General features: G+C 36.2%; 6 non-coding genes across 6 annotated transcripts; all 6 read left to right on the forward strand.

Moving 5' to 3' along the window:
• The first annotated feature begins 1392 nt into the window (after nt 1–1392).
• Nucleotides 1393–1466, forward strand: Trnai-aau (transfer RNA isoleucine (anticodon AAU)). Its single transcript has one exon. It is a non-coding gene; the product is annotated as a tRNA-Ile (tRNA).
• A 4274-nt stretch (nt 1467–5740) lies between these two features.
• Trnai-aau (transfer RNA isoleucine (anticodon AAU)) lies at nt 5741–5814 on the forward strand. The gene has a single exon. It is a non-coding gene; the product is annotated as a tRNA-Ile (tRNA).
• A 4274-nt stretch (nt 5815–10088) lies between these two features.
• Nucleotides 10089–10162, forward strand: Trnai-aau (transfer RNA isoleucine (anticodon AAU)). Its single transcript has one exon. It is a non-coding gene; the product is annotated as a tRNA-Ile (tRNA).
• Nucleotides 10163–14436: 4274 nt separating this feature from the next.
• Trnai-aau (transfer RNA isoleucine (anticodon AAU)) lies at nt 14437–14510 on the forward strand. Its single transcript has one exon. It is a non-coding gene; the product is annotated as a tRNA-Ile (tRNA).
• Nucleotides 14511–18784: 4274 nt separating this feature from the next.
• Trnai-aau (transfer RNA isoleucine (anticodon AAU)) lies at nt 18785–18858 on the forward strand. The gene has a single exon. It is a non-coding gene; the product is annotated as a tRNA-Ile (tRNA).
• A 4274-nt stretch (nt 18859–23132) lies between these two features.
• On the forward strand, nt 23133–23206 carry Trnai-aau (transfer RNA isoleucine (anticodon AAU)). The gene has a single exon. It is a non-coding gene; the product is annotated as a tRNA-Ile (tRNA).
• The last annotated feature ends 1701 nt before the right edge of the window (nt 23207–24907 follow it).

The raw sequence follows: 24907 nt of genomic DNA on the forward strand, positions 1-24907 counted from the left end.
TCTAGTAGCTGAAGAAGGCGTGAGCTGTCCATATATTCCATTTTATTTGGTCTTTACCCTTGATACGTTACAGTATGACAGTGGAGATCTGATTTTAATCATGCTGAGTTAGGCTTGTCTCTTTTTCTTTCTTGACGATAAATTTACTCTTACTATTATTATTAATATTATCATTATTAAAACTGCTAGGAGTAGCAGTAGTTCATATGTCAGTTCCAGTAGTAGGTAATTATTTACTGGTCAATTTGAATCGATCAGGGCTTTAGGGCGGGATGCTAGATAGTAAATATGCTAGAGCTGAATTTGCATCAGATAACTCCTGAAAGCGTAGTCAACATGATAAAACCTTGCCTATTAGCTTCGTGATCTGTAGATTTCCCACCATGAGGCACACTAGTTTCTGGATACTGTAGGCATGTCTACTTCATTTGTTTCATAATTATCATCATGGTTGCCTGTCGTTTCGCCAAATATTACAGATTGCTTAGCGATTGCTGCTGTTATATTTCTTATCACGTTATACTTTATAGACGAGTGTGTCCTAAGTAAAAATGAACTTGATGAACTTTGGTAAATTATTATTTTAACTTACCATACTGCCAATGTTCATTTCCCAATCAGTTGGTAATAAGAATGCACATTCATAGAAATCAGTATAGAGCATAGCAACTGTTTAACCTCAACAATTTTTGCTGAAATCATATTGTCAAACTGTATATTGAAGTGTCCAAGAGGATAGTAAGATATGTTTTCTTTTATAATTTCCGAATTATGCATTTTACATTGGTTCAATAGATTTTTATAATGATAACACACACGTTGACCATGCGAAGTTCGTGGCTTCGATCGCCCCTTTACCCATACTTATTTTATTTTCTCATACGTCTCTTTCATTTCTATTCTGCAGCACAAATTTCAATTTCCATTTGTAAAGGCACAAAATCTGTACCTAGTTATCTCGTAAAACTATATTATTCAATTCTAAAAGCTGCGTTAGTCTGCTACCCAAAACCTGATTCAGAGGACCATCTAAGATATATATGAGACCTGCAAGTGGAAGTGAGACATCCACGACTAACCAAGAGCCACCTTGGTATGTGTCTTATCTTCGTTCTCTCCAAAAGCTCGAGGAGTAATTTATGACTTTACTTAAAACAACACGCAATGTGTTAACGTTAGCACATTCGGCAATTATGAAAAGACCAATATTTGTTATAATATGGGAGTTATGCATTTTACATTATTTCCATATATTTTATACTATTAACATACACGTTGGCAATGCTTTTACGTACCCTAATTGTGTGGTTCCTTTTGCTAATCATTCATTGTGTGAAAGTATGTACTCCATCTGTATTTCTAGATTGTGTAGGAGGATTTTGATTAGCAAGTGGCCGCATAGCTCAGTTGGTTAGAGCGTCGTGCTAATAACGCGAAGGTCGTGGGTTCGATCCCCCCTGTGGCCAATAGTTTTCATTTTCGTTACTATTTTCCTCTCTATTTCTTTATTTACCTTTATTTTTTCTCCTTCTCTTTCATTTCTTATCTGGAGTAACGAAATAAAGTCTGTGCTATTATTTTTTAAAAGTTTAACAATTCAATATCAAAACTTTATGTTACCAAAATAATGATTCAATATACGTTATATTTGAGATCTAGAAGGTGAAGTGAAAGATCCACAATCAGCTGAAGCACACTTTGGTATGTGTCTTATCTTCGTTATAGCAGTGAGCACGAGGAGTAATTCATAAGTTTACCTTAAACCTAATATAGAAAGCTATCAGTTAGAACTTTAGGCAAACATGAAAATAAATAATAAACATATTTTGGGGTATTGCACAGTAATAAAGTAAAGGTGTGTTCTCGATGTCTAGATCCGAGCCAGCTTATGAAAAGGTGACTGGATTTTGTGTGCTATAAGTGTGGGGAGAAGAGCCATGTAGCTATGAATAGCAAACGGCAAAGATTTGACAGTTGTGGAAGGTTTTCTTTATGTGTCAATGAAGGATATGCGACAAATGCCACAAGGAAGCCCAAACATGTACATGTTACAGAGAGGACATTGTGGAAGTGAATCCGCAGATTGGTGATGCTAAGAGGGAGGAACAATCATTGGAGTTACAGCTTGCCGAAGATGATGAAGAAGACGTTGAGAATTAAATACAGGATAATTATAGTGAAGAAAGAGGGGAGGAAACTGTGGGAAGCAGAGTCGATAAGACCGAACAAGAAATAGAATCGGAGGAAGAACGAAACAACAGGCGTACTGTTAGTGATAGATCGGTGACGGATCCAGGAAGTGATGACAGTAGGATGGTAGTTGAAGTCGCTGTTGAAAGGCAAACGATGTTCAGAGTTTTCAGGTAAACGGAAATGGAAATAACAGTACTGATATAGACACTTTCAAAGTCATACACAGTTGGAGAAGACGGTTTAATACAGTACCTAGACTGAAAACGAATAGCATGCGTCTCAAATCCATTAAATAATTTCTAGTATTCATGGAAATGATAAAACATGCGACATAATTTAATACTTTAAACACACTAATCATTATAATGGCCTTATATATTGTATCTCTAATTGTAAACGGCATGCTAGATTTGAATAAGCGAAAGTCTGTTTTAGAAATATTTCTAAAAAATAAGAGGCCATATTTTATTATTGCAAGAAGCCTTTTGGGATGATGAGTTTACTGAATGTATCACAGAAAATGAGATTTGTAATGGTGACATATTTGATAGCAATGCCGTCATTAGGAGGGCTGGTGTTGATGTTTTAGTAGTGAGAGAGGTGAAAAATCAAGTGGCACATGAAATGTTTCATAAGGGTAGAATTTTACATTTAAAATAGATCTTGATGAAGAGTGGTTGATTTAATCAATATTTATGCTCCAAATCTTGTGCGAGTAAGGTATACCTTTTAATGAGATCAAACACATATTTGCATAACAATACTAGCGATAACACTATCTTGGTTGGTGCGTTCAATAACGCTTTATCTGGAATTGATCGACATAACAAAACCTTAACAGGGCTTTCTAAAATTAGTTATGATAGAAATACAAAACGACACACATTGTCGCATTTAACCTACTCGACACACTATTGACATTCGGTCCCAGACTATTTGGAATCAGGTCACAATTAGTACTTCGAGTTCAGTACCCACCATTGTAGTTCTAGCAGTTTTCGTCTATTTTCAGTACATTTTTTCCTCTTATTTTGGTGGGGATAGAAGAGTTATATATATGCATTTCTTGTAGGGATTTAAAGGTAATTGTTTATTCTGAAGAATATGAGTTCTAGGTGTGGTTTTCTCTTTGTATATTGGCGACAGTGACTAGTGTGTTATAAGGCTATGGTGATGGTCCTGAAGTGAAATATGTGTTCTATTTACATGCTGCTCTGTTGACAGTCCAGCCTCTCAAACAAATGCAGGTCAACCTTTGACAAGAACTTCACCGTGATATCATCTTTGACGGTATCTTAAATTAACATATGATTGTATTGATTGTCACACAGTGGAAAGGTCAGTATTGAGAAACAAATGTAGTGAACATATAGAAAACTAAATTGTATTCTATGTCCACGTTGCTGTAAAGGACAAACTGTGCCTCAGCCAACAAAGGCGACACACTATTTGCATCCGGTTCCAGACTGTGCATCTAACTTATTTAGCATTGAACTCTATAACGCAAACCTGGGTATGGTTCCGAACTTTGACTGGATGCACAACATCATTAACACTTCGGTGCGTCAAAATGAACAAATTTGAAAAACTATTAACTTACTTTTCTGTGCAAGATTAGTTTGGAAAATGGGATTATTTGAGTCAGAGGTTATGCGAACTATGATAAATTGAATATTTATGCTGCCGAGTGGTCTAAAGCGCTGTCCGTCACTGATCACTGCCATCTCACCTCTGTCTGCGTGGGTTCGAGTCTCGGGCTCGGCAAATGTGGATACGTGAGAAAGCTTGCCGTTAGCTTCTCGTGGGTCGGTGGTTCTTTCCGGGGTTTTCCCGGTTCTTCCTCCACCATTAATACTGGCCGCCATGTATAGCCTCTCTTGTGCTGAAAAATGGCGTTAAACCCTATAACAACAACAACAATATTTATGCTGATTTTCACAAGCCATTGACCATCAAATATATGGTCTGCATATTTCAAAATATTATATTTCATTATTTTGAGGACTACATTTTGTGAGAAAACACATACAAGCCTGGACGTTGTATAATAAGATGTTTTGGCTTTTATAATTCTTTTGCTTTGTGCTTTTATAATCTAAATAAGAACGGTTGTGGTGAACACACCATTTCTTGACACTACAATACATTGGAGACATCTAGTAGCTGAAGAAGGCGTGAGCTGTCCATATATTCCATTTTATTTGGTCTTTACCCTTGATACGTTACAGTATGACAGTGGAGATCTGATTTTAATCATGCTGAGTTAGGCTTGTCTCTTTTTCTTTCTTGACGATAAATTTACTCTTACTATTATTATTAATATTATCATTATTAAAACTGCTAGGAGTAGCAGTAGTTCATATGTCAGTTCCAGTAGTAGGTAATTATTTACTGGTCAATTTGAATCGATCAGGGCTTTAGGGCGGGATGCTAGATAGTAAATATGCTAGAGCTGAATTTGCATCAGATAACTCCTGAAAGCGTAGTCAACATGATAAAACCTTGCCTATTAGCTTCGTGATCTGTAGATTTCCCACCATGAGGCACACTAGTTTCTGGATACTGTAGGCATGTCTACTTCATTTGTTTCATAATTATCATCATGGTTGCCTGTCGTTTCGCCAAATATTACAGATTGCTTAGCGATTGCTGCTGTTATATTTCTTATCACGTTATACTTTATAGACGAGTGTGTCCTAAGTAAAAATGAACTTGATGAACTTTGGTAAATTATTATTTTAACTTACCATACTGCCAATGTTCATTTCCCAATCAGTTGGTAATAAGAATGCACATTCATAGAAATCAGTATAGAGCATAGCAACTGTTTAACCTCAACAATTTTTGCTGAAATCATATTGTCAAACTGTATATTGAAGTGTCCAAGAGGATAGTAAGATATGTTTTCTTTTATAATTTCCGAATTATGCATTTTACATTGGTTCAATAGATTTTTATAATGATAACACACACGTTGACCATGCGAAGTTCGTGGCTTCGATCGCCCCTTTACCCATACTTATTTTATTTTCTCATACGTCTCTTTCATTTCTATTCTGCAGCACAAATTTCAATTTCCATTTGTAAAGGCACAAAATCTGTACCTAGTTATCTCGTAAAACTATATTATTCAATTCTAAAAGCTGCGTTAGTCTGCTACCCAAAACCTGATTCAGAGGACCATCTAAGATATATATGAGACCTGCAAGTGGAAGTGAGACATCCACGACTAACCAAGAGCCACCTTGGTATGTGTCTTATCTTCGTTCTCTCCAAAAGCTCGAGGAGTAATTTATGACTTTACTTAAAACAACACGCAATGTGTTAACGTTAGCACATTCGGCAATTATGAAAAGACCAATATTTGTTATAATATGGGAGTTATGCATTTTACATTATTTCCATATATTTTATACTATTAACATACACGTTGGCAATGCTTTTACGTACCCTAATTGTGTGGTTCCTTTTGCTAATCATTCATTGTGTGAAAGTATGTACTCCATCTGTATTTCTAGATTGTGTAGGAGGATTTTGATTAGCAAGTGGCCGCATAGCTCAGTTGGTTAGAGCGTCGTGCTAATAACGCGAAGGTCGTGGGTTCGATCCCCCCTGTGGCCAATAGTTTTCATTTTCGTTACTATTTTCCTCTCTATTTCTTTATTTACCTTTATTTTTTCTCCTTCTCTTTCATTTCTTATCTGGAGTAACGAAATAAAGTCTGTGCTATTATTTTTTAAAAGTTTAACAATTCAATATCAAAACTTTATGTTACCAAAATAATGATTCAATATACGTTATATTTGAGATCTAGAAGGTGAAGTGAAAGATCCACAATCAGCTGAAGCACACTTTGGTATGTGTCTTATCTTCGTTATAGCAGTGAGCACGAGGAGTAATTCATAAGTTTACCTTAAACCTAATATAGAAAGCTATCAGTTAGAACTTTAGACAAACATGAAAATAAATAATAAACATATTTTGGGGTATTGCACAGTAATAAAGTAAAGGTGTGTTCTCGATGTCTAGATCCGAGCCAGCTTATGAAAAGGTGACTGGATTTTGTGTGCTATAAGTGTGGGGAGAAGAGCCATGTAGCTATGAATAGCAAACGGCAAAGATTTGACAGTTGTGGAAGGTTTTCTTTATGTGTCAATGAAGGATATGCGACAAATGCCACAAGGAAGCCCAAACATGTACATGTTACAGAGAGGACATTGTGGAAGTGAATCCGCAGATTGGTGATGCTAAGAGGGAGGAACAATCATTGGAGTTACAGCTTGCCGAAGATGATGAAGAAGACGTTGAGAATTAAATACAGGATAATTATAGTGAAGAAAGAGGGGAGGAAACTGTGGGAAGCAGAGTCGATAAGACCGAACAAGAAATAGAATCGGAGGAAGAACGAAACAACAGGCGTACTGTTAGTGATAGATCGGTGACGGATCCAGGAAGTGATGACAGTAGGATGGTAGTTGAAGTCGCTGTTGAAAGGCAAACGATGTTCAGAGTTTTCAGGTAAACGGAAATGGAAATAACAGTACTGATATAGACACTTTCAAAGTCATACACAGTTGGAGAAGACGGTTTAATACAGTACCTAGACTGAAAACGAATAGCATGCGTCTCAAATCCATTAAATAATTTCTAGTATTCATGGAAATGATAAAACATGCGACATAATTTAATACTTTAAACACACTAATCATTATAATGGCCTTATATATTGTATCTCTAATTGTAAACGGCATGCTAGATTTGAATAAGCGAAAGTCTGTTTTAGAAATATTTCTAAAAAATAAGAGGCCATATTTTATTATTGCAAGAAGCCTTTTGGGATGATGAGTTTACTGAATGTATCACAGAAAATGAGATTTGTAATGGTGACATATTTGATAGCAATGCCGTCATTAGGAGGGCTGGTGTTGATGTTTTAGTAGTGAGAGAGGTGAAAAATCAAGTGGCACATGAAATGTTTCATAAGGGTAGAATTTTACATTTAAAATAGATCTTGATGAAGAGTGGTTGATTTAATCAATATTTATGCTCCAAATCTTGTGCGAGTAAGGTATACCTTTTAATGAGATCAAACACATATTTGCATAACAATACTAGCGATAACACTATCTTGGTTGGTGCGTTCAATAACGCTTTATCTGGAATTGATCGACATAACAAAACCTTAACAGGGCTTTCTAAAATTAGTTATGATAGAAATACAAAACGACACACATTGTCGCATTTAACCTACTCGACACACTATTGACATTCGGTCCCAGACTATTTGGAATCAGGTCACAATTAGTACTTCGAGTTCAGTACCCACCATTGTAGTTCTAGCAGTTTTCGTCTATTTTCAGTACATTTTTTCCTCTTATTTTGGTGGGGATAGAAGAGTTATATATATGCATTTCTTGTAGGGATTTAAAGGTAATTGTTTATTCTGAAGAATATGAGTTCTAGGTGTGGTTTTCTCTTTGTATATTGGCGACAGTGACTAGTGTGTTATAAGGCTATGGTGATGGTCCTGAAGTGAAATATGTGTTCTATTTACATGCTGCTCTGTTGACAGTCCAGCCTCTCAAACAAATGCAGGTCAACCTTTGACAAGAACTTCACCGTGATATCATCTTTGACGGTATCTTAAATTAACATATGATTGTATTGATTGTCACACAGTGGAAAGGTCAGTATTGAGAAACAAATGTAGTGAACATATAGAAAACTAAATTGTATTCTATGTCCACGTTGCTGTAAAGGACAAACTGTGCCTCAGCCAACAAAGGCGACACACTATTTGCATCCGGTTCCAGACTGTGCATCTAACTTATTTAGCATTGAACTCTATAACGCAAACCTGGGTATGGTTCCGAACTTTGACTGGATGCACAACATCATTAACACTTCGGTGCGTCAAAATGAACAAATTTGAAAAACTATTAACTTACTTTTCTGTGCAAGATTAGTTTGGAAAATGGGATTATTTGAGTCAGAGGTTATGCGAACTATGATAAATTGAATATTTATGCTGCCGAGTGGTCTAAAGCGCTGTCCGTCACTGATCACTGCCATCTCACCTCTGTCTGCGTGGGTTCGAGTCTCGGGCTCGGCAAATGTGGATACGTGAGAAAGCTTGCCGTTAGCTTCTCGTGGGTCGGTGGTTCTTTCCGGGGTTTTCCCGGTTCTTCCTCCACCATTAATACTGGCCGCCATGTATAGCCTCTCTTGTGCTGAAAAATGGCGTTAAACCCTATAACAACAACAACAATATTTATGCTGATTTTCACAAGCCATTGACCATCAAATATATGGTCTGCATATTTCAAAATATTATATTTCATTATTTTGAGGACTACATTTTGTGAGAAAACACATACAAGCCTGGACGTTGTATAATAAGATGTTTTGGCTTTTATAATTCTTTTGCTTTGTGCTTTTATAATCTAAATAAGAACGGTTGTGGTGAACACACCATTTCTTGACACTACAATACATTGGAGACATCTAGTAGCTGAAGAAGGCGTGAGCTGTCCATATATTCCATTTTATTTGGTCTTTACCCTTGATACGTTACAGTATGACAGTGGAGATCTGATTTTAATCATGCTGAGTTAGGCTTGTCTCTTTTTCTTTCTTGACGATAAATTTACTCTTACTATTATTATTAATATTATCATTATTAAAACTGCTAGGAGTAGCAGTAGTTCATATGTCAGTTCCAGTAGTAGGTAATTATTTACTGGTCAATTTGAATCGATCAGGGCTTTAGGGCGGGATGCTAGATAGTAAATATGCTAGAGCTGAATTTGCATCAGATAACTCCTGAAAGCGTAGTCAACATGATAAAACCTTGCCTATTAGCTTCGTGATCTGTAGATTTCCCACCATGAGGCACACTAGTTTCTGGATACTGTAGGCATGTCTACTTCATTTGTTTCATAATTATCATCATGGTTGCCTGTCGTTTCGCCAAATATTACAGATTGCTTAGCGATTGCTGCTGTTATATTTCTTATCACGTTATACTTTATAGACGAGTGTGTCCTAAGTAAAAATGAACTTGATGAACTTTGGTAAATTATTATTTTAACTTACCATACTGCCAATGTTCATTTCCCAATCAGTTGGTAATAAGAATGCACATTCATAGAAATCAGTATAGAGCATAGCAACTGTTTAACCTCAACAATTTTTGCTGAAATCATATTGTCAAACTGTATATTGAAGTGTCCAAGAGGATAGTAAGATATGTTTTCTTTTATAATTTCCGAATTATGCATTTTACATTGGTTCAATAGATTTTTATAATGATAACACACACGTTGACCATGCGAAGTTCGTGGCTTCGATCGCCCCTTTACCCATACTTATTTTATTTTCTCATACGTCTCTTTCATTTCTATTCTGCAGCACAAATTTCAATTTCCATTTGTAAAGGCACAAAATCTGTACCTAGTTATCTCGTAAAACTATATTATTCAATTCTAAAAGCTGCGTTAGTCTGCTACCCAAAACCTGATTCAGAGGACCATCTAAGATATATATGAGACCTGCAAGTGGAAGTGAGACATCCACGACTAACCAAGAGCCACCTTGGTATGTGTCTTATCTTCGTTCTCTCCAAAAGCTCGAGGAGTAATTTATGACTTTACTTAAAACAACACGCAATGTGTTAACGTTAGCACATTCGGCAATTATGAAAAGACCAATATTTGTTATAATATGGGAGTTATGCATTTTACATTATTTCCATATATTTTATACTATTAACATACACGTTGGCAATGCTTTTACGTACCCTAATTGTGTGGTTCCTTTTGCTAATCATTCATTGTGTGAAAGTATGTACTCCATCTGTATTTCTAGATTGTGTAGGAGGATTTTGATTAGCAAGTGGCCGCATAGCTCAGTTGGTTAGAGCGTCGTGCTAATAACGCGAAGGTCGTGGGTTCGATCCCCCCTGTGGCCAATAGTTTTCATTTTCGTTACTATTTTCCTCTCTATTTCTTTATTTACCTTTATTTTTTCTCCTTCTCTTTCATTTCTTATCTGGAGTAACGAAATAAAGTCTGTGCTATTATTTTTTAAAAGTTTAACAATTCAATATCAAAACTTTATGTTACCAAAATAATGATTCAATATACGTTATATTTGAGATCTAGAAGGTGAAGTGAAAGATCCACAATCAGCTGAAGCACACTTTGGTATGTGTCTTATCTTCGTTATAGCAGTGAGCACGAGGAGTAATTCATAAGTTTACCTTAAACCTAATATAGAAAGCTATCAGTTAGAACTTTAGGCAAACATGAAAATAAATAATAAACATATTTTGGGGTATTGCACAGTAATAAAGTAAAGGTGTGTTCTCGATGTCTAGATCCGAGCCAGCTTATGAAAAGGTGACTGGATTTTGTGTGCTATAAGTGTGGGGAGAAGAGCCATGTAGCTATGAATAGCAAACGGCAAAGATTTGACAGTTGTGGAAGGTTTTCTTTATGTGTCAATGAAGGATATGCGACAAATGCCACAAGGAAGCCCAAACATGTACATGTTACAGAGAGGACATTGTGGAAGTGAATCCGCAGATTGGTGATGCTAAGAGGGAGGAACAATCATTGGAGTTACAGCTTGCCGAAGATGATGAAGAAGACGTTGAGAATTAAATACAGGATAATTATAGTGAAGAAAGAGGGGAGGAAACTGTGGGAAGCAGAGTCGATAAGACCGAACAAGAAATAGAATCGGAGGAAGAACGAAACAACAGGCGTACTGTTAGTGATAGATCGGTGACGGATCCAGGAAGTGATGACAGTAGGATGGTAGTTGAAGTCGCTGTTGAAAGGCAAACGATGTTCAGAGTTTTCAGGTAAACGGAAATGGAAATAACAGTACTGATATAGACACTTTCAAAGTCATACACAGTTGGAGAAGACGGTTTAATACAGTACCTAGACTGAAAACGAATAGCATGCGTCTCAAATCCATTAAATAATTTCTAGTATTCATGGAAATGATAAAACATGCGACATAATTTAATACTTTAAACACACTAATCATTATAATGGCCTTATATATTGTATCTCTAATTGTAAACGGCATGCTAGATTTGAATAAGCGAAAGTCTGTTTTAGAAATATTTCTAAAAAATAAGAGGCCATATTTTATTATTGCAAGAAGCCTTTTGGGATGATGAGTTTACTGAATGTATCACAGAAAATGAGATTTGTAATGGTGACATATTTGATAGCAATGCCGTCATTAGGAGGGCTGGTGTTGATGTTTTAGTAGTGAGAGAGGTGAAAAATCAAGTGGCACATGAAATGTTTCATAAGGGTAGAATTTTACATTTAAAATAGATCTTGATGAAGAGTGGTTGATTTAATCAATATTTATGCTCCAAATCTTGTGCGAGTAAGGTATACCTTTTAATGAGATCAAACACATATTTGCATAACAATACTAGCGATAACACTATCTTGGTTGGTGCGTTCAATAACGCTTTATCTGGAATTGATCGACATAACAAAACCTTAACAGGGCTTTCTAAAATTAGTTATGATAGAAATACAAAACGACACACATTGTCGCATTTAACCTACTCGACACACTATTGACATTCGGTCCCAGACTATTTGGAATCAGGTCACAATTAGTACTTCGAGTTCAGTACCCACCATTGTAGTTCTAGCAGTTTTCGTCTATTTTCAGTACATTTTTTCCTCTTATTTTGGTGGGGATAGAAGAGTTATATATATGCATTTCTTGTAGGGGTTTAAAGGTAATTGTTTATTCTGAAGAATATGAGTTCTAGGTGTGGTTTTCTCTTTGTATATTGGCGACAGTGACTAGTGTGTTATAAGGCTATGGTGATGGTCCTGAAGTGAAATATGTGTTCTATTTACATGCTGCTCTGTTGACAGTCCAGCCTCTCAAACAAATGCAGGTCAACCTTTGACAAGAACTTCACCGTGATATCATCTTTGACGGTATCTTAAATTAACATATGATTGTATTGATTGTCACACAGTGGAAAGGTCAGTATTGAGAAACAAATGTAGTGAACATATAGAAAACTAAATTGTATTCTATGTCCACGTTGCTGTAAAGGACAAACTGTGCCTCAGCCAACAAAGGCGACACACTATTTGCATCCGGTTCCAGACTGTGCATCTAACTTATTTAGCATTGAACTCTATAACGCAAACCTGGGTATGGTTCCGAACTTTGACTGGATGCACAACATCATTAACACTTCGGTGCGTCAAAATGAACAAATTTGAAAAACTATTAACTTACTTTTCTGTGCAAGATTAGTTTGGAAAATGGGATTATTTGAGTCAGAGGTTATGCGAACTATGATAAATTGAATATTTATGCTGCCGAGTGGTCTAAAGCGCTGTCCGTCACTGATCACTGCCATCTCACCTCTGTCTGCGTGGGTTCGAGTCTCGGGCTCGGCAAATGTGGATACGTGAGAAAGCTTGCCGTTAGCTTCTCGTGGGTCGGTGGTTCTTTCCGGGGTTTTCCCGGTTCTTCCTCCACCATTAATACTGGCCGCCATGTATAGCCTCTCTTGTGCTGAAAAATGGCGTTAAACCCTATAACAACAACAACAATATTTATGCTGATTTTCACAAGCCATTGACCATCAAATATATGGTCTGCATATTTCAAAATATTATATTTCATTATTTTGAGGACTACATTTTGTGAGAAAACACATACAAGCCTGGACGTTGTATAATAAGATGTTTTGGCTTTTATAATTCTTTTGCTTTGTGCTTTTATAATCTAAATAAGAACGGTTGTGGTGAACACACCATTTCTTGACACTACAATACATTGGAGACATCTAGTAGCTGAAGAAGGCGTGAGCTGTCCATATATTCCATTTTATTTGGTCTTTACCCTTGATACGTTACAGTATGACAGTGGAGATCTGATTTTAATCATGCTGAGTTAGGCTTGTCTCTTTTTCTTTCTTGACGATAAATTTACTCTTACTATTATTATTAATATTATCATTATTAAAACTGCTAGGAGTAGCAGTAGTTCATATGTCAGTTCCAGTAGTAGGTAATTATTTACTGGTCAATTTGAATCGATCAGGGCTTTAGGGCGGGATGCTAGATAGTAAATATGCTAGAGCTGAATTTGCATCAGATAACTCCTGAAAGCGTAGTCAACATGATAAAACCTTGCCTATTAGCTTCGTGATCTGTAGATTTCCCACCATGAGGCACACTAGTTTCTGGATACTGTAGGCATGTCTACTTCATTTGTTTCATAATTATCATCATGGTTGCCTGTCGTTTCGCCAAATATTACAGATTGCTTAGCGATTGCTGCTGTTATATTTCTTATCACGTTATACTTTATAGACGAGTGTGTCCTAAGTAAAAATGAACTTGATGAACTTTGGTAAATTATTATTTTAACTTACCATACTGCCAATGTTCATTTCCCAATCAGTTGGTAATAAGAATGCACATTCATAGAAATCAGTATAGAGCATAGCAACTGTTTAACCTCAACAATTTTTGCTGAAATCATATTGTCAAACTGTATATTGAAGTGTCCAAGAGGATAGTAAGATATGTTTTCTTTTATAATTTCCGAATTATGCATTTTACATTGGTTCAATAGATTTTTATAATGATAACACACACGTTGACCATGCGAAGTTCGTGGCTTCGATCGCCCCTTTACCCATACTTATTTTATTTTCTCATACGTCTCTTTCATTTCTATTCTGCAGCACAAATTTCAATTTCCATTTGTAAAGGCACAAAATCTGTACCTAGTTATCTCGTAAAACTATATTATTCAATTCTAAAAGCTGCGTTAGTCTGCTACCCAAAACCTGATTCAGAGGACCATCTAAGATATATATGAGACCTGCAAGTGGAAGTGAGACATCCACGACTAACCAAGAGCCACCTTGGTATGTGTCTTATCTTCGTTCTCTCCAAAAGCTCGAGGAGTAATTTATGACTTTACTTAAAACAACACGCAATGTGTTAACGTTAGCACATTCGGCAATTATGAAAAGACCAATATTTGTTATAATATGGGAGTTATGCATTTTACATTATTTCCATATATTTTATACTATTAACATACACGTTGGCAATGCTTTTACGTACCCTAATTGTGTGGTTCCTTTTGCTAATCATTCATTGTGTGAAAGTATGTACTCCATCTGTATTTCTAGATTGTGTAGGAGGATTTTGATTAGCAAGTGGCCGCATAGCTCAGTTGGTTAGAGCGTCGTGCTAATAACGCGAAGGTCGTGGGTTCGATCCCCCCTGTGGCCAATAGTTTTCATTTTCGTTACTATTTTCCTCTCTATTTCTTTATTTACCTTTATTTTTTCTCCTTCTCTTTCATTTCTTATCTGGAGTAACGAAATAAAGTCTGTGCTATTATTTTTTAAAAGTTTAACAATTCAATATCAAAACTTTATGTTACCAAAATAATGATTCAATATACGTTATATTTGAGATCTAGAAGGTGAAGTGAAAGATCCACAATCAGCTGAAGCACACTTTGGTATGTGTCTTATCTTCGTTATAGCAGTGAGCACGAGGAGTAATTCATAAGTTTACCTTAAACCTAATATAGAAAGCTATCAGTTAGAACTTTAGACAAACATGAAAATAAATAATAAACATATTTTGGGGTATTGCACAGTAATAAAGTAAAGGTGTGTTCTCGATGTCTAGATCCGAGCCAGCTTATGAAAAGGTGACTGGATTTTGTGTGCTATAAGTGTGGGGAGAAGAGCCATGTAGCTATGAATAGCAAACGGCAAAGATTTGACAGTTGTGGAAGGTTTTCTTTATGTGTCAATGAAGGATATGCGACAAATGCCACAAGGAAGCCCAAACATGTACATGTTACAGAGAGGACATTGTGGAAGTGAATCCGCAGATTGGTGATGCTAAGAGGGAGGAACAATCATTGGAGTTACAGCTTGCCGAAGATGATGAAGAAGACGTTGAGAATTAAATACAGGATAATTATAGTGAAGAAAGAGGGGAGGAAACTGTGGGAAGCAGAGTCGATAAGACCGAACAAGAAATAGAATCGGAGGAAGAACGAAACAACAGGCGTACTGTTAGTGATAGATCGGTGACGGATCCAGGAAGTGATGACAGTAGGATGGTAGTTGAAGTCGCTGTTGAAAGGCAAACGATGTTCAGAGTTTTCAGGTAAACGGAAATGGAAATAACAGTACTGATATAGACACTTTCAAAGTCATACACAGTTGGAGAAGACGGTTTAATACAGTACCTAGACTGAAAACGAATAGCATGCGTCTCAAATCCATTAAATAATTTCTAGTATTCATGGAAATGATAAAACATGCGACATAATTTAATACTTTAAACACACTAATCATTATAATGGCCTTATATATTGTATCTCTAATTGTAAACGGCATGCTAGATTTGAATAAGCGAAAGTCTGTTTTAGAAATATTTCTAAAAAATAAGAGGCCATATTTTATTATTGCAAGAAGCCTTTTGGGATGATGAGTTTACTGAATGTATCACAGAAAATGAGATTTGTAATGGTGACATATTTGATAGCAATGCCGTCATTAGGAGGGCTGGTGTTGATGTTTTAGTAGTGAGAGAGGTGAAAAATCAAGTGGCACATGAAATGTTTCATAAGGGTAGAATTTTACATTTAAAATAGATCTTGATGAAGAGTGGTTGATTTAATCAATATTTATGCTCCAAATCTTGTGCGAGTAAGGTATACCTTTTAATGAGATCAAACACATATTTGCATAACAATACTAGCGATAACACTATCTTGGTTGGTGCGTTCAATAACGCTTTATCTGGAATTGATCGACATAACAAAACCTTAACAGGGCTTTCTAAAATTAGTTATGATAGAAATACAAAACGACACACATTGTCGCATTTAACCTACTCGACACACTATTGACATTCGGTCCCAGACTATTTGGAATCAGGTCACAATTAGTACTTCGAGTTCAGTACCCACCATTGTAGTTCTAGCAGTTTTCGTCTATTTTCAGTACATTTTTTCCTCTTATTTTGGTGGGGATAGAAGAGTTATATATATGCATTTCTTGTAGGGATTTAAAGGTAATTGTTTATTCTGAAGAATATGAGTTCTAGGTGTGGTTTTCTCTTTGTATATTGGCGACAGTGACTAGTGTGTTATAAGGCTATGGTGATGGTCCTGAAGTGAAATATGTGTTCTATTTACATGCTGCTCTGTTGACAGTCCAGCCTCTCAAACAAATGCAGGTCAACCTTTGACAAGAACTTCACCGTGATATCATCTTTGACGGTATCTTAAATTAACATATGATTGTATTGATTGTCACACAGTGGAAAGGTCAGTATTGAGAAACAAATGTAGTGAACATATAGAAAACTAAATTGTATTCTATGTCCACGTTGCTGTAAAGGACAAACTGTGCCTCAGCCAACAAAGGCGACACACTATTTGCATCCGGTTCCAGACTGTGCATCTAACTTATTTAGCATTGAACTCTATAACGCAAACCTGGGTATGGTTCCGAACTTTGACTGGATGCACAACATCATTAACACTTCGGTGCGTCAAAATGAACAAATTTGAAAAACTATTAACTTACTTTTCTGTGCAAGATTAGTTTGGAAAATGGGATTATTTGAGTCAGAGGTTATGCGAACTATGATAAATTGAATATTTATGCTGCCGAGTGGTCTAAAGCGCTGTCCGTCACTGATCACTGCCATCTCACCTCTGTCTGCGTGGGTTCGAGTCTCGGGCTCGGCAAATGTGGATACGTGAGAAAGCTTGCCGTTAGCTTCTCGTGGGTCGGTGGTTCTTTCCGGGGTTTTCCCGGTTCTTCCTCCACCATTAATACTGGCCGCCATGTATAGCCTCTCTTGTGCTGAAAAATGGCGTTAAACCCTATAACAACAACAACAATATTTATGCTGATTTTCACAAGCCATTGACCATCAAATATATGGTCTGCATATTTCAAAATATTATATTTCATTATTTTGAGGACTACATTTTGTGAGAAAACACATACAAGCCTGGACGTTGTATAATAAGATGTTTTGGCTTTTATAATTCTTTTGCTTTGTGCTTTTATAATCTAAATAAGAACGGTTGTGGTGAACACACCATTTCTTGACACTACAATACATTGGAGACATCTAGTAGCTGAAGAAGGCGTGAGCTGTCCATATATTCCATTTTATTTGGTCTTTACCCTTGATACGTTACAGTATGACAGTGGAGATCTGATTTTAATCATGCTGAGTTAGGCTTGTCTCTTTTTCTTTCTTGACGATAAATTTACTCTTACTATTATTATTAATATTATCATTATTAAAACTGCTAGGAGTAGCAGTAGTTCATATGTCAGTTCCAGTAGTAGGTAATTATTTACTGGTCAATTTGAATCGATCAGGGCTTTAGGGCGGGATGCTAGATAGTAAATATGCTAGAGCTGAATTTGCATCAGATAACTCCTGAAAGCGTAGTCAACATGATAAAACCTTGCCTATTAGCTTCGTGATCTGTAGATTTCCCACCATGAGGCACACTAGTTTCTGGATACTGTAGGCATGTCTACTTCATTTGTTTCATAATTATCATCATGGTTGCCTGTCGTTTCGCCAAATATTACAGATTGCTTAGCGATTGCTGCTGTTATATTTCTTATCACGTTATACTTTATAGACGAGTGTGTCCTAAGTAAAAATGAACTTGATGAACTTTGGTAAATTATTATTTTAACTTACCATACTGCCAATGTTCATTTCCCAATCAGTTGGTAATAAGAATGCACATTCATAGAAATCAGTATAGAGCATAGCAACTGTTTAACCTCAACAATTTTTGCTGAAATCATATTGTCAAACTGTATATTGAAGTGTCCAAGAGGATAGTAAGATATGTTTTCTTTTATAATTTCCGAATTATGCATTTTACATTGGTTCAATAGATTTTTATAATGATAACACACACGTTGACCATGCGAAGTTCGTGGCTTCGATCGCCCCTTTACCCATACTTATTTTATTTTCTCATACGTCTCTTTCATTTCTATTCTGCAGCACAAATTTCAATTTCCATTTGTAAAGGCACAAAATCTGTACCTAGTTATCTCGTAAAACTATATTATTCAATTCTAAAAGCTGCGTTAGTCTGCTACCCAAAACCTGATTCAGAGGACCATCTAAGATATATATGAGACCTGCAAGTGGAAGTGAGACATCCACGACTAACCAAGAGCCACCTTGGTATGTGTCTTATCTTCGTTCTCTCCAAAAGCTCGAGGAGTAATTTATGACTTTACTTAAAACAACACGCAATGTGTTAACGTTAGCACATTCGGCAATTATGAAAAGACCAATATTTGTTATAATATGGGAGTTATGCATTTTACATTATTTCCATATATTTTATACTATTAACATACACGTTGGCAATGCTTTTACGTACCCTAATTGTGTGGTTCCTTTTGCTAATCATTCATTGTGTGAAAGTATGTACTCCATCTGTATTTCTAGATTGTGTAGGAGGATTTTGATTAGCAAGTGGCCGCATAGCTCAGTTGGTTAGAGCGTCGTGCTAATAACGCGAAGGTCGTGGGTTCGATCCCCCCTGTGGCCAATAGTTTTCATTTTCGTTACTATTTTCCTCTCTATTTCTTTATTTACCTTTATTTTTTCTCCTTCTCTTTCATTTCTTATCTGGAGTAACGAAATAAAGTCTGTGCTATTATTTTTTAAAAGTTTAACAATTCAATATCAAAACTTTATGTTACCAAAATAATGATTCAATATACGTTATATTTGAGATCTAGAAGGTGAAGTGAAAGATCCACAATCAGCTGAAGCACACTTTGGTATGTGTCTTATCTTCGTTATAGCAGTGAGCACGAGGAGTAATTCATAAGTTTACCTTAAACCTAATATAGAAAGCTGTCAGTTAGAACTTTAGGCAAACATGAAAATAAATAATAAACATATTTTGGGGTATTGCACAGTAATAAAGTAAAGGTGTGTTCTCGATGTCTAGATCCGAGCCAGCTTATGAAAAGGTGACTGGATTTTGTGTGCTATAAGTGTGGGGAGAAGAGCCATGTAGCTATGAATAGCAAACGGCAAAGATTTGACAGTTGTGGAAGGTTTTCTTTATGTGTCAATGAAGGATATGCGACAAATGCCACAAGGAAGCCCAAACATGTACATGTTACAGAGAGGACATTGTGGAAGTGAATCCGCAGATTGGTGATGCTAAGAGGGAGGAACAATCATTGGAGTTACAGCTTGCCGAAGATGATGAAGAAGACGTTGAGAATTAAATACAGGATAATTATAGTGAAGAAAGAGGGGAGGAAACTGTGGGAAGCAGAGTCGATAAGACCGAACAAGAAATAGAATCGGAGGAAGAACGAAACAACAGGCGTACTGTTAGTGATAGATCGGTGACGGATCCAGGAAGTGATGACAGTAGGATGGTAGTTGAAGTCGCTGTTGAAAGGCAAACGATGTTCAGAGTTTTCAGGTAAACGGAAATGGAAATAACAGTACTGATATAGACACTTTCAAAGTCATACACAGTTGGAGAAGACGGTTTAATACAGTACCTAGACTGAAAACGAATAGCATGCGTCTCAAATCCATTAAATAATTTCTAGTATTCATGGAAATGATAAAACATGCGACATAATTTAATACTTTAAACACACTAATCATTATAATGGCCTTATATATTGTATCTCTAATTGTAAACGGCATGCTAGATTTGAATAAGCGAAAGTCTGTTTTAGAAATATTTCTAAAAAATAAGAGGCCATATTTTATTATTGCAAGAAGCCTTTTGGGATGATGAGTTTACTGAATGTATCACAGAAAATGAGATTTGTAATGGTGACATATTTGATAGCAATGCCGTCATTAGGAGGGCTGGTGTTGATGTTTTAGTAGTGAGAGAGGTGAAAAATCAAGTGGCACATGAAATGTTTCATAAGGGTAGAATTTTACATTTAAAATAGATCTTGATGAAGAGTGGTTGATTTAATCAATATTTATGCTCCAAATCTTGTGCGAGTAAGGTATACCTTTTAATGAGATCAAACACATATTTGCATAACAATACTAGCGATAACACTATCTTGGTTGGTGAGTTCAATAACGCTTTATCTGGAATTGATCGACATAACAAAACCTTAACAGGGCTTTCTAAAATTAGTTATGATAGAAATACAAAACGACACACATTGTCGCATTTAACCTACTCGACACACTATTGACATTCGGTCCCAGACTATTTGGAATCAGGTCACAATTAGTACTTCGAGTTCAGTACCCACCATTGTAGTTCTAGCAGTTTTCGTCTATTTTCAGTACATTTTTTCCTCTTATTTTGGTGGGGATAGAAGAGTTATATATATGCATTTCTTGTAGGGATTTAAAGGTAATTGTTTATTCTGAAGAATATGAGTTCTAGGTGTGGTTTTCTCTTTGTATATTGGCGACAGTGACTAGTGTGTTATAAGGCTATGGTGATGGTCCTGAAGTGAAATATGTGTTCTATTTACATGCTGCTCTGTTGACAGTCCAGCCTCTCAAACAAATGCAGGTCAACCTTTGACAAGAACTTCACCGTGATATCATCTTTGACGGTATCTTAAATTAACATATGATTGTATTGATTGTCACACAGTGGAAAGGTCAGTATTGAGAAACAAATGTAGTGAACATATAGAAAACTAAATTGTATTCTATGTCCACGTTGCTGTAAAGGACAAACTGTGCCTCAGCCAACAAAGGCGACACACTATTTGCATCCGGTTCCAGACTGTGCATCTAACTTATTTAGCATTGAACTCTATAACGCAAACCTGGGTATGGTTCCGAACTTTGACTGGATGCACAACATCATTAACACTTCGGTGCGTCAAAATGAACAAATTTGGAAAACTATTAACTTACTTTTCTATGCAAGATTAGTTTGGAAAATGGGATTATTTGAGTTAGAGGTTATGCGAACTATGATAAATTGAATATTTATGCTGCCGAGTGGTCTAAAGCGCTGTCCGTCACTGATCACTGCCATCTCACCTCTGTCTGCGTGGGTTCGAGTCTCGGGCTCGTCAAATGTAGATACGTGAGAAAGCTTGCCGGTAGCTTCTTGTGGGTCGGTGGTTCTTTCCGGGGTTTTCCCGGTTCTTCCTCCACCATTAATACTGGCCGCCATGTATAGCCTATCTTGTGCTGAAAAATGGCGTTAAACCCTATAACAACAACAACAATATTTATGCTGATTTTCACAAGCCATTGACCATCAAATATATGGTCTGCATATTTTAAAATATTATATTTCATTATTTTGAGGACTACATTTTGTGAGAAAACACATACAAGCCTGGACGTTGTATAATAAGATGTTTTGGCTTTTATAATTCTTTTGCTTTGTGCTTTTATAATCTAAATAAGAACGGTTGTGGTGAACACACCATTTCTTGACACTACAATACATTGGAGACATCTAGTAGCTGAAGAAGGCGTGAGCTGTCCATATATTCCATTTTATTTGGTCTTTACCCTTGATACGTTACAGTATGACAGTGGAGATCTGATTTTAATCATGCTGAGTTAGGCTTGTCTCTTTTTCTTTCTTGACGATAAATTTACTCTTACTATTATTATTAATATTATCATTATTAAAACTGCTAGGAGTAGCAGTAGTTCATATGTCAGTTCCAGTAGTAGGTAATTATTTACTGGTCAATTTGAATCGATCAGGGCTTTAGGGCGGGATGCTAGATAGTAAATATGCTAGAGCTGAATTTGCATCAGATAACTCCTGAAAGCATAGTCAACATGATAAAACCTTGCCTATTAGCTTCGTGATCTGTAGATTTCCCACTATGAGGCACACTAGTTTCTGGATACTGTAGGCATGTCTACTTCATTTGTTTCATAATTATCATCATGGTTGCCTGTCGTTTCGCCAAATATTACAGATTGCTTAGCGATTGCTGCTGTTATATTACTTATCACGTTATACTTTATAGACGAGTGTGTCCTAAGTAAAAATGAACTTGATGAACTTTGGTAAATTATTATTTTAACTTACCATACTGCCAATGTTCATTTCCCAATCAGTTGGTAATAAGAATGCACATTCATAGAAATCAGTATAGAGCATAGCAACTGTTTAACCTCAACAATTTTTGCTGAAATCATATTGTCAAACTGTATATTGAAGTGTCCAAGAGGATAGTAAGATATGTTTTCTTTTATAATTTCCGAATTATGCATTTTACATTGGTTCAATAGATTTTTATAATGATAACACACACGTTGACCATGCGAAGTTCGTGGCTTCGATCGCCCCTTTGGCCATACTTATTTTATTTTCTCATACGTCTCTTTCATTTCTATTCTGCAGCACAAATTTCAATTTCCATTTGTAAAGGCACAAAATCTGTACCTAGTTATCTCGTAAAACTATATTATTCAATTCTAAAAGCTGCGTTAGTCTGCTACCCAAAACCTGATTCAGAGGACCATCTAAGATATATATGAGACCTGCAAGTGGAAGTGAGACATCCACGACTAACCAAGAGCCACCTTGGTATGTGTCTTATCTTCGTTCTCTCCAAAAGCTCGAGGAGTAATTTATGACTTTACTTAAAACAACACGCAATGTGTTAACGTTAGCACATTCGGCAATTATGAAAAGACCAATATTTGTTATAATATGGGAGTTATGCATTTTACATTATTTCCATATATTTTATACTATTAACATACACGTTGGCAATGCTTTTACGTACCCTAATTGTGTGGTTCCTTTTGCTAATCATTCATTGTGTGAAAGTATGTACTCCATCTGTATTTCTAGATTGTGTAGGAGGATTTTGATTAGCAAGTGGCCGCATAGCTCAGTTGGTTAGAGCGTCGTGCTAATAACGCGAAGGTCGTGGGTTCGATCCCCCCTGTGGCCAATAGTTTTCATTTTCGTTACTATTTTCCTCTCTATTTCTTTATTTACCTTTATTTTTTCTCCTTCTCTTTCATTTCTTATCTGGAGTAACGAAATAAAGTCTGTGCTATTATTTTTTAAAAGTTTAACAATTCAATATCAAAACTTTATGTTACCAAAATCATGATTCAATATACGTTATATTTGAGATCTAGAAGGTGAAGTGAAAGATCCACAATCAGCTGAAGCACACTTTGGTATGTGTCTTATCTTCGTTATAGCAGTGAGCACGAGGAGTAATTCATAAGTTTACCTTAAACCTAATATAGAAAGCTATCAGTTAGAACTTTAGGCAAACATGAAAATAAATAATAAACATATTTTGGGGTATTGCACAGTAATAAAGTAAAGGTGTGTTCTCGATGTCTAGATCCGAGCCAGCTTATGAAAAGGTGACTGGATTTTGTGTGCTATAAGTGTGGGGAGAAGAGCCATGTAGCTATGAATAGCAAACGGCAAAGATTTGACAGTTGTGGAAGGTTTTCTTTATGTGTCAATGAAGGATATGCGACAAATGCCACAAGGAAGCCCAAACATGTACATGTTACAGAGAGGACATTGTGGAAGTGAATCCGCAGATTGGTGATGCTAAGAGGGAGGAACAATCATTGGAGTTACAGCTTGCCGAAGATGATGAAGAAGACGTTGAGAATTAAATACAGGATAATTATAGTGAAGAAAGAGGGGAGGAAACTGTGGGAAGCAGAGTCGATAAGACCGAACAAGAAATAGAATCGGAGGAAGAACGAAACAACAGGCGTACTGTTAGTGATAGATCGGTGACGGATCCAGGAAGTGATGACAGTAGGATGGTAGTTGAAGTCGCTGTTGAAAGGCAAACGATGTTCAGAGTTTTCAGGTAAACGGAAATGGAAATAACAGTACTGATATAGACACTTTCAAAGTCATACACAGTTGGAGAAGACGGTTTAATACAGTACCTAGACTGAAAACGAATAGCATGCGTCTCAAATCCATTAAATAATTTCTAGTATTCATGGAAATGATAAAACATGCGACATAATTTAATACTTTAAACACACTAATCATTATAATGGCCTTATATATTGTATCTCTAATTGTAAACGGCATGCTAGATTTGAATAAGCGAAAGTCTGTTTTAGAAATATTTCTAAAAAATAAGAGGCCATATTTTATTATTGCAAGAAGCCTTTTGGGATGATGAGTTTACTGAATGTATCACAGAAAATGAGATTTGTAATGGTGACATATTTGATAGCAATGCCGTCATTAGGAGGGCTGGTGTTAATGTTTTAGTAGTGAGAGAGGTGAAAAATCAAGTGGCACATGAAATGTTTCATAAGGGTAGAATTTTACATTTAAAATAGATCTTGATGAAGAGTGGTTGATTTAATCAATATTTATGCTCCAAATCTTGTGCGAGTAAGGTATACCTTTCAATGAGATCAAACACATATTTGCATAACAATACTAGCGATAACACTATCTTGGTTGGTGAGTTCAATAACGCTTTATCTGGAATTGATCGACATAACAAAACCTTAACAGGGCTTTCTAAAATTAGTTATGATAGAAATACAAAACGACACACATTGTCGCATTTAACCTACTCGACACACTATTGACATTCGGTCCCAGACTATTTGGAATCAGGTCACAATTAGTACTTCGAGTTCAGTAC

Source organism: Sinohyriopsis cumingii, chromosome 14, assembly GCF_028554795.1.
Source record: "Sinohyriopsis cumingii isolate HCF-2022 chromosome 14, ASM2855479v2, whole genome shotgun sequence".
Classification (NCBI taxonomy): Eukaryota; Metazoa; Mollusca; class Bivalvia; order Unionida; family Unionidae; genus Sinohyriopsis; species Sinohyriopsis cumingii.